A 12,018-nucleotide genomic window follows, 5' to 3' on the forward strand; every position below is an offset into this window, starting at 1 on the left:
GGGCACCTCATGTGTGCATCAATATATCCATATATGTGAAATCAAAGAAAAAAAGCCAAATGGGTACTCACAATTGGCCCAAGTACATTTATGTACTAGTAGGAGCTGGCTGGTATCTTCAGGTGTACCAGCTAAACCTCTCCAGGTGCAGAGTAGATAGTGCAGGGGGATCTTTGTCACAATATGTGCTGATGGATAGTCAGAAGCAGTGTATAAAACTGCTATAGAAGTTATTAACCAAAGCTTGCATAAAACAAGTTCAGTTTATTAAAACAAATATTGATAAGTTTAAAACAATAGCAAGCAAAATTTAAAATCATGCAACGCGTTTCTCAACCTAGCATGGGTTGTTTCATCGGTAGTGATGTCGCGAATAGTTCGCCGGCGAATAGTTCCCGGCGAACATAGCATGTTCGCGTTTGCCGCAGACAGCGAACATATGCGATGGTCGATCCGCCCCCTATTCGTCATCATTGAGTAATACTTTGACCCTGTACCTCACAGTCAGAAGACACATTCCAGCCAATCAGCAGCAGACCCTCCCTCCCAGACCCTCCCACCTCTTGGACAGCATCCATTTTAGATTCATTTGGAAGCTGCATTCTTAGTGAGAGGAGGGACAGTGTAGCTGCTGCTGATTTAATAGGGAAATCGATAGCTAGGCTAGTGTATTCAGTGTCCACTACAGTCCTGAAGGACTCATCTGATCTCTGCTGTAAGGACAGCACCCCAAAAAGCCCTTTTTAAGGCTAGAACATCAGTCTGCTTTTTTTTTTTTCTGTGTAATCTAATTGCAGTTGCCTGCCTGCCAGCGTGTGTGTCAGGCTCACAGCGTATACTATGCCCACTTGCCACCATTCATATCTGGTGTGACTGTGAAATAATAGCAAACAGCTGCCAGTACCCAAGATGGCCGCCAATAAGGCAGATGGGGAGGGTTAGAGAGCTGTTTTGGGGGGGATCAGGGAGGTTGGGGCTAAGGGGGGATGCTACACCACAGCATATGTAAATATGCTAAAAAAAAAAAAAAAAACCTTTTATTTTAGTACTGGCAGACTTTCTGCCAGTACTTAAGATGGCGGGGACAATTGTGGGGTGGGGGAGGGAAGGGAGCTGTTTGGGAGGGATCAGGGGGTCTGATGTGTCAGGTGGGAGGCTGATCTCTACACTAAAGCTAAAAATTAACCCTGCAAGCTCCCTACAAACTACCTAATTAACCCCTTCACTGCTAGCCATAATACACGTGTGATGCCCAGCAGCATTTAGCGGCCTTCTAAATACCACAAAGCAATGCCAAAGTCATATATGTCTGCTATTTCTGAACAAATGGGATCCCAGAGAAGCATTTACAACCATTTGTGCCATAATTGCACAAGCTGTTTGTAAATAATTTCAGTGAGAAACCTAAAATTGCGAACAAAATTCAGTTTTTTTAAAAAATTTGATCGCATTTGGCGGTGAAATGGTGGCATTAAATATACCAAAATGGGCCTAGATCAATACTTTGGGTTGTCTACTACACTACACTTTAGCTAAAATGAACTCTACAAGCTGCCTACATGCTTCCTAATTAACCCCTTCACTGCTGGGCATAAAACACGTGTGGTGCGCAGTGGCATTTAGCGGCCTTCTAATTACCAAAAAGCAACGCCAAAGCCATATAAGTCTGCTATTTCTGAACAAAGGGGATCCCAGAGAAGCATTTACAACCATTTATGTCATAATTGCATAAGTTGTTTGTAAATCATTTCTGTGAGAAACCTAAAATTTGTGAAAAAGTGAAAAAAAAAATTTTATTTGATCGCATTTGGCGGTGAAATGGTGGCATGAAATATACCAAAATGGGCCTAGATCAATACTTTGGGTTGTCTACTACACTACACTTAAGCTAAAATTAACTCTACAAGCTGCCTACATACTCTGTAATTAACCCCTTCACTGCTGGGCATAAAACACGTGTGGTGCGCAGTGGCATTTAGCAGCCTTCTAATTACCAAAAATCAACGCCAAAGCCATATAAGTCTGCTATAATGGCATGTCTGGCACACAGTGTTGGGGCAAGGGTCCATCTGACCACTGATACCTGGTCTGCAAAGCATGGTCAGGGCAGGTATATCACCTACACTGCGCACTGTGAAGCGGGCGTAACCCTTACACTACCTGATCGATACAACATCATACCTGATGTTTTAAAGCACGTTATCCCAAACAATTTAGGAATGTTAGGTGATTTAGCCCTTTATGGATTAAAACCAGAATCTGCATCAACTATGTAATTTTCCATGGGAGTTTTGCCATGGATCCCCCTCCGGCATGCCACAGTCCAGGTGTTAGTCCCCTTGAAACAACTTTTCCATCACTATTGTGGCCAGAAAGAGTCCCTGTGGGTTTTAAAATTCACCTGCCTATTGAAGTCTATGGCGGTTCGCCCGTTCGCAAACAGTTGCGGAAGTTTGTTTTCGCCGTTCGCAAACTCAAATTTTTAGGTTCGCGACATCACTATCATCAGTTCTGTTTAAATGGATTGTCAGTTAGAAGGATCACTATGCCTGATGAAACAGCCCATGCTAGGTTGAGAAACGCGTTGCATGATTTTAAATTTTGCTTGCTATTGTTTTAAACTTTAATAAACTGAACTTGTTTTATGCAATCTTTGATTCATTACCTTCTATAGCAGTTTTACACACTGCTTCTGACTGTCCATCAGTTCATATTGTGACAAAGATCCCCTTGCACTATCTACTCTGGACCTGGAGAGGTTTAGCTGGTACACCTGAAGATACCAGCCAGCACCTACTAGTGCATAAGTGTACTTGGGCCAATTGTGAGTACCCATTTGTCTTTTTTTCTTTGATTTCACATATATAGAATTTGTATTTTTCTTTGTTACTGTTTCAATAAGGTAAAGAAAATGTTTTATCTGTGTGTATCAGGCTTTCAGTACACAATGGGACCCAGACCTGCTTTCCAGAGGTCTTTGTGTGGTTGCCAACTTCCTCACAACTTCAAAAGCAGACAATGGCAACATGGCATTGCATTGACGTCCTTGTCAAGACTAGCCCTAGAAATTCTCACAGTGCAGCCCCTCCTGTGCTCAGAAATGATGGTACCCTGGTGTCAGAATACCTTGCTCCCAGAAGAGCCCTTCAGCATCTTTCCCTTCCTTTGCCTCTCGTCTCCACCAGTTACTGGACTCCTGTCCAGTCTTTAGGATTTTACTGCCTGTATTAACTTTATTACATCTTCTCCAACTAGACTTTAGCTCATTCTAAGACACTGAATCATCCTTCAGCAATGTTGAGACACCTCTTACTTTAGAATTCTTTAGCAAAAGATAAATGTAAACTTGATGCTATTCCCTGCATCCGGGTCTAGACCTCCAATCAAATGTTTCATCAGAGCTCCTAAACTGCTTTATAGCCATATAATATACAGCTAACAATTTAAATATTTTTTTTCTTTCTCATCTCAAGATGCTTTCTATTTTTAATAGCTATTACTATTTAATTTCAGCTATTTCTATTAAGAAACAACACAATATTAGTTTTTTTCCTAATTTGATATGCTTTAGAATACATTATATATTATTCTTTGTTACAAAGGATAATTCCTTGTGATTGCTGGTATTTTTGAGTTTAAATGTCATGATAATCTTTCCAGGATAAACTTTAATTACAAAATATTAAGGAAAACTAGCACCATTCAATATACTCTGTGTTAGCCTATAAATGTGTTGTCATTTAAGAGGGCTCATTTAAAATGTCAATTTAAAAATATTTGTCTCCATTTCTGAAGCATTCTAAAGGGTGACTGGTGAAGCATAGTTTAGTGCTGACTCTACTGGAGAAGTCTATAAAAATGTCTCGCCTTCAACATGTTCCCAAATAAACAATTTTACTGAGACTGTTTGCAAATAGACCCTTTAACTTTATTTTGTCATTTGAAATAGTTGTTTTGGCTGTTGAAGCCAACACCTATACGGACATTTTCAACACTGCTGTATTGGTAATAGAAAAGATATGCAAACAAGTGACTGCTGCAAAAACATCTGCCCCTAGTGGAGGTGTGGGAAAGAAAGAGCCCAGAAGATTTGAAAATGTATTCCTACAGCTGCTTTAAATACAAAGAAATTGTATCATCTGCTTGCCTGGGTACATTGCCCCTTTAAGTTGGAGGTTAGGCTAAAAACCTTTGGTTGCCACAGGCTTGGTTAAAGAAATGTTGTACTGTAAACTAGTTTTACCTTTAATGTGATGTCCAGTGACTTGTTATAGTATTTGCAAAGTATACAATATATAGGTAAATTCTCCTTTAAGTTTCTTTTTGGTTTATTTTGCTGATTGAAGCCCTTCTCAAGAACATGCCCACATTAATCTTATCTCTCTATACATTAAGACCTCTGTCTTTCTATGCGCAATGGTCAATACTTAGCGCCAGATGATGTAAAGGTCTCTGGGCTGGTGAGATTATTAAAGAGACAGTCAACTCAAAAAATTGTATTGTTTAAAAAGATTGATAATCCCTTTATTACCCATTCCCCAGTTTTGCACAGCCAACATGGTTATATTAATATGCTTTTCACCGCTGTGAGTACCTTGTATCTAAGCCTCTTTTGACAGCCCCTGATCACATGACTTTTTATTTATTATCTATTGACTTGCATTTCAGTGTGTTGTACACAACCCACAGACGTGAGCACAATGTTTTCTATATGGCCGACATGAACTAGCATAGCAGTCTCCTGTTGTGAAAAGCTAATAAAAAAGCATGTGATTAAGAGGCTGTCTATAGTGGCTTAAAAACAGGCAATGTTGATTGTGCAAAACTGGGAAATGGGTAGTAAATGTGTTATCTAACTTTTTAAACAATAACAATTGTAGTCTTGACTGTCCCTTTAAAGAATGCTTACCAGTCCTATTTCCCTGTTAGAATGATCTAAAGCCACATTTTACCTTGTGTCTCACTAAGGGGCGTATACTGCATTTCCATATGGGGAGGAGATGCACAATTACAAAGTGCACAATAAAATCAGTATTTTTAAAATTTTACAAAATGAAGAATTGAACCATTCACACAAAAATACGCAGACAAAAAAAAATATTTTTAAGGTGCAAAAATTGTAACAAAATGCTTCACCAAAAATGTTATTAAAAATGTAAAATTTGTATGTAAATTACACAGGGATAAATGGTATTAAATATGCACAGTGTAAATCGTAATTTAAGTACACAGGATGTGCAAACATCACTTACAAATTCATACTTTTAAGTACAAAATAAAAATTGTAATTGTTGTTTTTTTCGTAAAATGGGCTGAACATGGGAGTCCAGGGGCGTATATGAAATTGTCTCTCTAATCCCAGCATAATTCTGTAAAGATTTTCGCAACTACAGATCTCCACAGTTTTTTCTCACCAACTAAAAGGTGGCGATCTTTTCTCAAAATACTGAAAATGACCCTAACAGACAAATATATGCATACGAAAATATAGGCGATTGTAAGATGATAAACGCAGAAAGCAGCGTGAGGGGATTTATATTGGCTGCAGGATTTAATTATTAAAGTGCGCCCCCTGTTGTTTGATAACTTAACTCCATGGTGTCCCTTTCCAGCGAGCTCCATAACTATAAATAGGAGACATCTCGCCACTCAAAGGGACTGCCCCTTTTTACGATAATTCCACCAGGGCAGCCCCTGTGAGGGCTGGCAAGAAAAACCATGTCTGAAATTGCGAGGTTTAGATCATCAGACCCTTAGAGAGAACAATTGATAAAGAACATGTTATTACCTATCTCTTCCACAACAACTGGGAACTTGATTCCAGCTTGCTGCTTCTTGTTTACAGAGATTTTTTATACATAATACTTAAAGGGACATGAAACCCAAATTTTTCTTTCATGATTCAGATAGAGAATACAATTTTAAACAACTTTCTAATTTTCTTCTATTATCTAATTTGTTTCATTCTCTTGGTATCATTTGTTGAAGGAGCAGCAATGCACTAATGGTTTCTAACTGAACTCATTGGTGAGCCAATCACAATCGATTTTTATATATATATATATATATATATATATACAGCCACCAATCAACAGCTAGAACCTAGGTTCTCTGCCGCTCCTGAGCTTGCCTAGATAAACCTTTCAGCAAAGGGTAGCAAGAGAAGGAAGCAAATTAAATAACAGAAGTAAATTAGAAAGTTGTTTAAAATTGTATTCTCTATCTGAAAAAAATTTGGGTTTCATATACCTTTAAGTATTATTTTTTTTTTTCATTTTAGGTGGTAGTTATAAAAGGCAAAATAAGTTATTTTAATGACAAAATAAAGGTAAATTAGTGATCTATGAACAATTTGATACATCCCAGTATTTTAAAAAGATCATTGGGAACAGTAAATTTGCATAATCAACATATGATGACATGATAACAAGACAATGCAATAGCAAATAATCAGAATTTCATGAGAGTAGTAGATTTTTTTCCCGACAAATTTCAAAGATATGCCTTTTTCCACCACTCCTGTATCATGTGACAGCCATCAGCCAATCACAAATGCATATACGTATATTCTGGGATTTCTTGCACATGCTCACTAGGAGCTGGTGACTCAAAAAGTGTAAATATAAAAAGACTGTGCACATTTTATTAATGGAAGTATATTGGAAAGTTGTTTAATGATTCAGACAGTGCATGCAATTTTAAAGTTTAATTTTGATTTGAGTCTCCCTTTAAGTGTAAAAGTCACCGTTATCAACACTAAATTAATATGGTGTTCTAGGACTTTTAAAGAACAATTCTTAGTAGATTTCAGTCTTTAGCTTCTATATCAATACAAAAATATTTATAATACTATTAAAAAGTTTATAAAAAGAGGCACATTATCAGCAAGAATTGCTTGGCATTGCCGGCTGATTAAACTACTTCTTGCTGGTACTGTAGTGTAAACACTATTAGTAAAAATGAAACCACGTGATTGTCGATGTGATCATGTGATTTCAAAGCCGGAATCGGATCATAGGGGGCTGTCTATGCTGCTAGGCACACCCCCAGGCCGATTCTTAAAGGGCCATAATACCCAAATGTTTAAACACTTGAAAGTGATGCAGCATAGCTGTAAAAAGCTGATTAGAAAATATCACCTGAACATCTATATGTAAAAAAGAAAGATATTTTACCTCAAAAGTTCCTCAGTAGCCACCTCCCATTGTAAAGGATTTCTAAGCAGCATTTTAGTGTGTCTGTCCTGGGACATCTGAAGGGACTAGCATCGTGCACTCTCATATTATTTCACCAATCAGGTAAAGGAAGCTTACTATGAAATCTCATGAGAGTTAAGTCAAATCTCATGAGATCACAGTAAGAGTCCATGACCTCAGCACTGCTGATGCTGATTGGCTGCTGTTCATTTCTTCATTTTTTTTTTAAATTTGTTTACCTGCAGCTGGGAGCAGCTGAGTATAACTTTTTACACAAAACTTACTCTGCTGAGCTGAGGAAATTGTGAGGTAAAATATCTTCCTTTTTTACATAGAGATGCTCAGGTGATATTTTCCTGTCAGCTTTTTACAGTTATACTGCATCAGTTTCAAGTGATTTAGCATATGAGTATTATGTCCCTTTAATTTCATCAAAGGGGGAAGCTGCAGGATGCTGTATAAGGTAGGACGTTCCATACCGTCCCAACGGCGTTAAAGCCCATTGCTGTAAAGGGGTTGGAGTAAAGGGGTTAAAGCAACTGTAGGACACTGTATAACACTACACGTAGAACTGACTGTGCTCAAGGGCAGGACACTTATTTCCTTTTATTTACATCTCTTAATTTAAAGGGACATAGTGGTGTAAAATGATCTCCCTTTTAATGTGTTCCCAATGATTCATTTATCAATTTGCCTTCATAAATTAGAGATAATAATAGAGATAATGATAATAATTTGATTAGAACATAAGAACTGTCAGACTCTGTACCAGTAAAAATTACTGTAATATTTAAAGGACTATTAAATTCAGTAGAATTTGTTATTCAACATATGCATAATAAAAAGACAATACAAATGAGTAGTAGATTTTTGTACTAACAAAATGTAAAAGTTAGTGCCATTTTACATCCATCTGCATCAGGTGACAGCCATCAGCCAATCCCAAAGGTATATAAATAGATAATGTGGACTTTTGCACATGCTAAGTAAGAGCTGGTGCCTCATAAATACTTCAGTGCATAAATATAAAAAAAGGAAATATGAGATTGTAGCTTTCTACAGCAACTACAGCAAAATAAAGCATGAATCATAAATTGTATAAATCAGGGACGGCCACATGTGGCCCTTCTGCTTCAGTTTTTGGGCCCTGGAAAACAAAATCAGAGCTAAGAAAGTGTGCCATGGTAGGAAAAAGCTGAACTACAAATGAGTACCTTAAGGACTTCTGTTGGGTGGGCAAACAAGTTGGCCACAACTCAAGAGGGCCCCATGGAGAGGAGTACAGCAGATGGTACCTTGCACTCTTACCTAAATCTAACCCTGTGACAATGGACATTTTTAGGAAATGTATTACTTGTGTGTTTAATGGCCATGCATTTATATGTGGCCCTTAAGGCTTTTAAAATATTGATTTGTGGCCCTCATGTATTAGGAAATTAGCCATCATTGATGTAATTCATATTAAATTGCTTTATTTTTCCCTTGTATTTATTTTTTTACAGTCTACAAAGCTTCTAACCTGATGCCGGAGTTCCAGTTATAGGCCAGGATTTATGATCCGCTGGGTGGCAGCGTTTTTGGTGTACCTTGGCCATTTTTGGGTTATTTTAGTACACTTATATTATTGACATTTTTTTAGGCATCATACACTAGATTTACCTAAGTGCACTGGGCATTACTTAGTTATTTAGAATAGAACTTAATCTCCTTGTAAACTGATTCTACATGCAGAACAAACAAACTCATTTTTTAGGGTTTGGTGCACCTACCATTTACATTTCATTATTACTGGCCTGCTTTTCCTTTAAACTAACACAGGAAATCATGGGGGATAAAGTGTAACTGCCCCATAGAGAGGCTGGAGAACATCCTGCAAGATCCAAGACGCTAAAGTCAAAATTAAACTTTCATGATTCAGATAGAGAAACATGTTAAAGGGACACTGAACCCAAATTTTTTCTTTTGTGATTCAGATAGATCATGCAATTTTAAGCAACTTTCTGATTTACTCCTATTATCACATTTTCTTCATTCTCTTGGTATCTTTATTTGAAAAGCAAGAATGTAAGTTTAGATGCCGGCCAATTTTTGGTAAACAACCTGGGTTGTTCTTGCTGATTGGTGGATTAATTTAACCGACCAATAAACAAGTGCTATCCATGGTTCTGAACTAAAAAATAGCTTAGGTGCCTTCTTTTTCAAATAAAGATAGCAAGAGAAAGAAAAAAAAAATGATAATAGGAGTAAATTAGAAAGTTGCTTAAAATTGCACGCTCTATCTGAATTAGGAAAGAAAAAATTTGGTTTCAGTGTCCCTTTAAACAACCTTTAAATTAAAGAGACAGTCTACTTGATTTTTTTATTGTTTAAAAAGTTAGATAACGCCTTTACTACCCATTCCCTAGCTTTGCACAACCAGCATTGTTATATTAATATACTTTATAACCACTAAACCTCTGACTGTTTGAAAGCCCCTGCAGGCCACCTCCTATCTCAGTGCATTTTATAAGCTTTTCACAGTCCGACATTGTTAGTTCATGTGTGCTATATAGATAATGTACTCCTGTGGAGTTATGCAGGAACCAGCACCAATTAGCTAAAAAGATTGTAAAAAGCACTGAGCTAAGGGGGCAGTCTGCAGAGGCTTAGATACAAGGTAATTACAGAGGTAAAAAGTAAATTAATATAACTGTGTTGGTTATGCAAAACTGGGGAATGGTTAATAAAGGGATTTTTTATCTTTGTAGACAATACAAATTTTTAAGTAGACTGTCCCTTTAAATTCCATTATCTAAATGTTCACAATCTTTTTTATATGCACACTTTCTGGGGCACCAGTTCCTTTTGAGCATGTGCACAAATTCACAGAATATACGAATCTGCATTTTGTGATTTGCTGATGACTGTCACATGATGCAGTAAGAAGTAAAATTAAACTAAACCTTAGACTAAGGTGCCAATTTATTAAGTGCCGGACGAACATGATTCGCTGTAGCGAATCATGTCCGCTTGGCATCGCTAAATGCCAACAGCATACGCTGTCGGCATTTAACATTGCACAAGCATTTCTGTTGAAATGTTTGTGCAATGTCGCTCCCTGCAGATTTGCGTCCAATTGGCCGCTAGCCAATTGTGGTGTCAATCATCCCGATCGGATCAGGATGATTGCAGTCCGCCTAAAAGGTGGCAGACAAGTTAAGGAGCAGCGGTCTTATGACCGCTGCTTCTTAAATTAAGTTTCCTACTATGGAAAACTACAGGAGTAGATTGCAGCATCCGCTGCTTGGTAAATCTACCCCTAAGTGTTTTTGAATTGTCTTTTTATTATGCATTTGTTTTTTATGCTATTCTACTGTGTTTAGTGGTCGATTAACTCTGCAACATTGTGCATAGGGATTGTTTAATCTGTGTAGGAGCTCATTTATATCTTTCTCTAATTGGCCATAGCACAACAGCTTATGTCTATCTACCACTGGGTCTTAATTCTTAGATTTATATACTTATTATTGTCATATTACTGTATATTTAGTTTGATGATTCATAATGTTTTAATCAATGCACATATTGTGTGATTTATTTATATTCTTTATTTGTGAATATATTATCAGCTTTGCCATTCTAGAAAGTCACTTTCTGTTGTTGGGTTTTTTTAATGTAAAATTTATAAAATTTCTGTTAAATATATCTAAAAAAAACATTTACTTAAAGGGACATTAAACCCCAAAAAAAATTCTTTCGTGATTCAGATAGAGTATGACATTTTAAGCAACTTTCTAATTTACTTCTATTATCAAATTTTCTTCATTCTCTTTGTATCTTTATTTGAAATGCAAGAATGTAAGTTTAGATGCCGGCCCATTTTTGGTGAACAACCTGGGTTGCTCTTGCTGATTGGTGGATAAATTCATCCACCAATAAAAAAGTGCTGTCCAGAGTTCTGAACTAATAAAAAAGCTTAGATGCCTTCTTTTTCAATTAAAGATAGCAAGAGAACGAAGAAAAATGGGTAATAGGAGTAAATTAGAAAGTTGCTTAAAATTGCATGCTCTATCTGAATCACAAAAGAAAAAAATTGGTTTCAGTGTCCCTTTAAGAATAATTCTAATTTTAGTTCATTTGTACATTATCTGTTTCCATAAAAGACAAGCTTCAGTGTCCTCCCCTTTTATTTAGTATAACTTGACAGAAATCTACATGATCTATCACATATTTGGTCACATACTTTATATAAAATATTTAATTAAGCAACAGCCACAAAGCTCAATTATGTGACCACATAAAGAGTATACAATAATAATAAAACAGTCCAATAGGGTTAAAAATGTGAATCCACAATGAGTGTTTAATAATATTGAAACAATCTAGAAAGTGTTACAATTTGTGATTCATGTTATCCCAAGAAAATAGCATTATAAAAAATAAAAAATAAATAAAAACTGTCAAGTTTCTTGTTTCCAGGACATCTGATAAATATTCAACTAAACACATTAGAGAATAGGGCAAAGATGCCTTGTCACCTTTAACCCTTGACTCTTGACCCATCAGCCTGTGGATTTGACATCTTCTTAAAGAAACACGAAGAGGATTCTTTTTTTTCTTTCTTCAAACAATCCTTTGCCTCTTAAGGGACTCCTTGGGAAAAGGATCCAAGTCACATGATTATTTTCCCAACATGAAACTCTTCCAACAAAAAATGCCAACTTTTAAATGTTTGAATATAACCTACGTATTTTTTTATTCAGCAACACAATATTTTAATGCATATTTAAAACATATTATATTTGTATATCATTTGATAGTTCTAAGAAGAATTTTTATTTTA

This window comes from Bombina bombina, chromosome 2, assembly GCF_027579735.1.
Source record: "Bombina bombina isolate aBomBom1 chromosome 2, aBomBom1.pri, whole genome shotgun sequence".
NCBI lineage: Eukaryota > Metazoa > Chordata > Amphibia > Anura > Bombinatoridae > Bombina > Bombina bombina.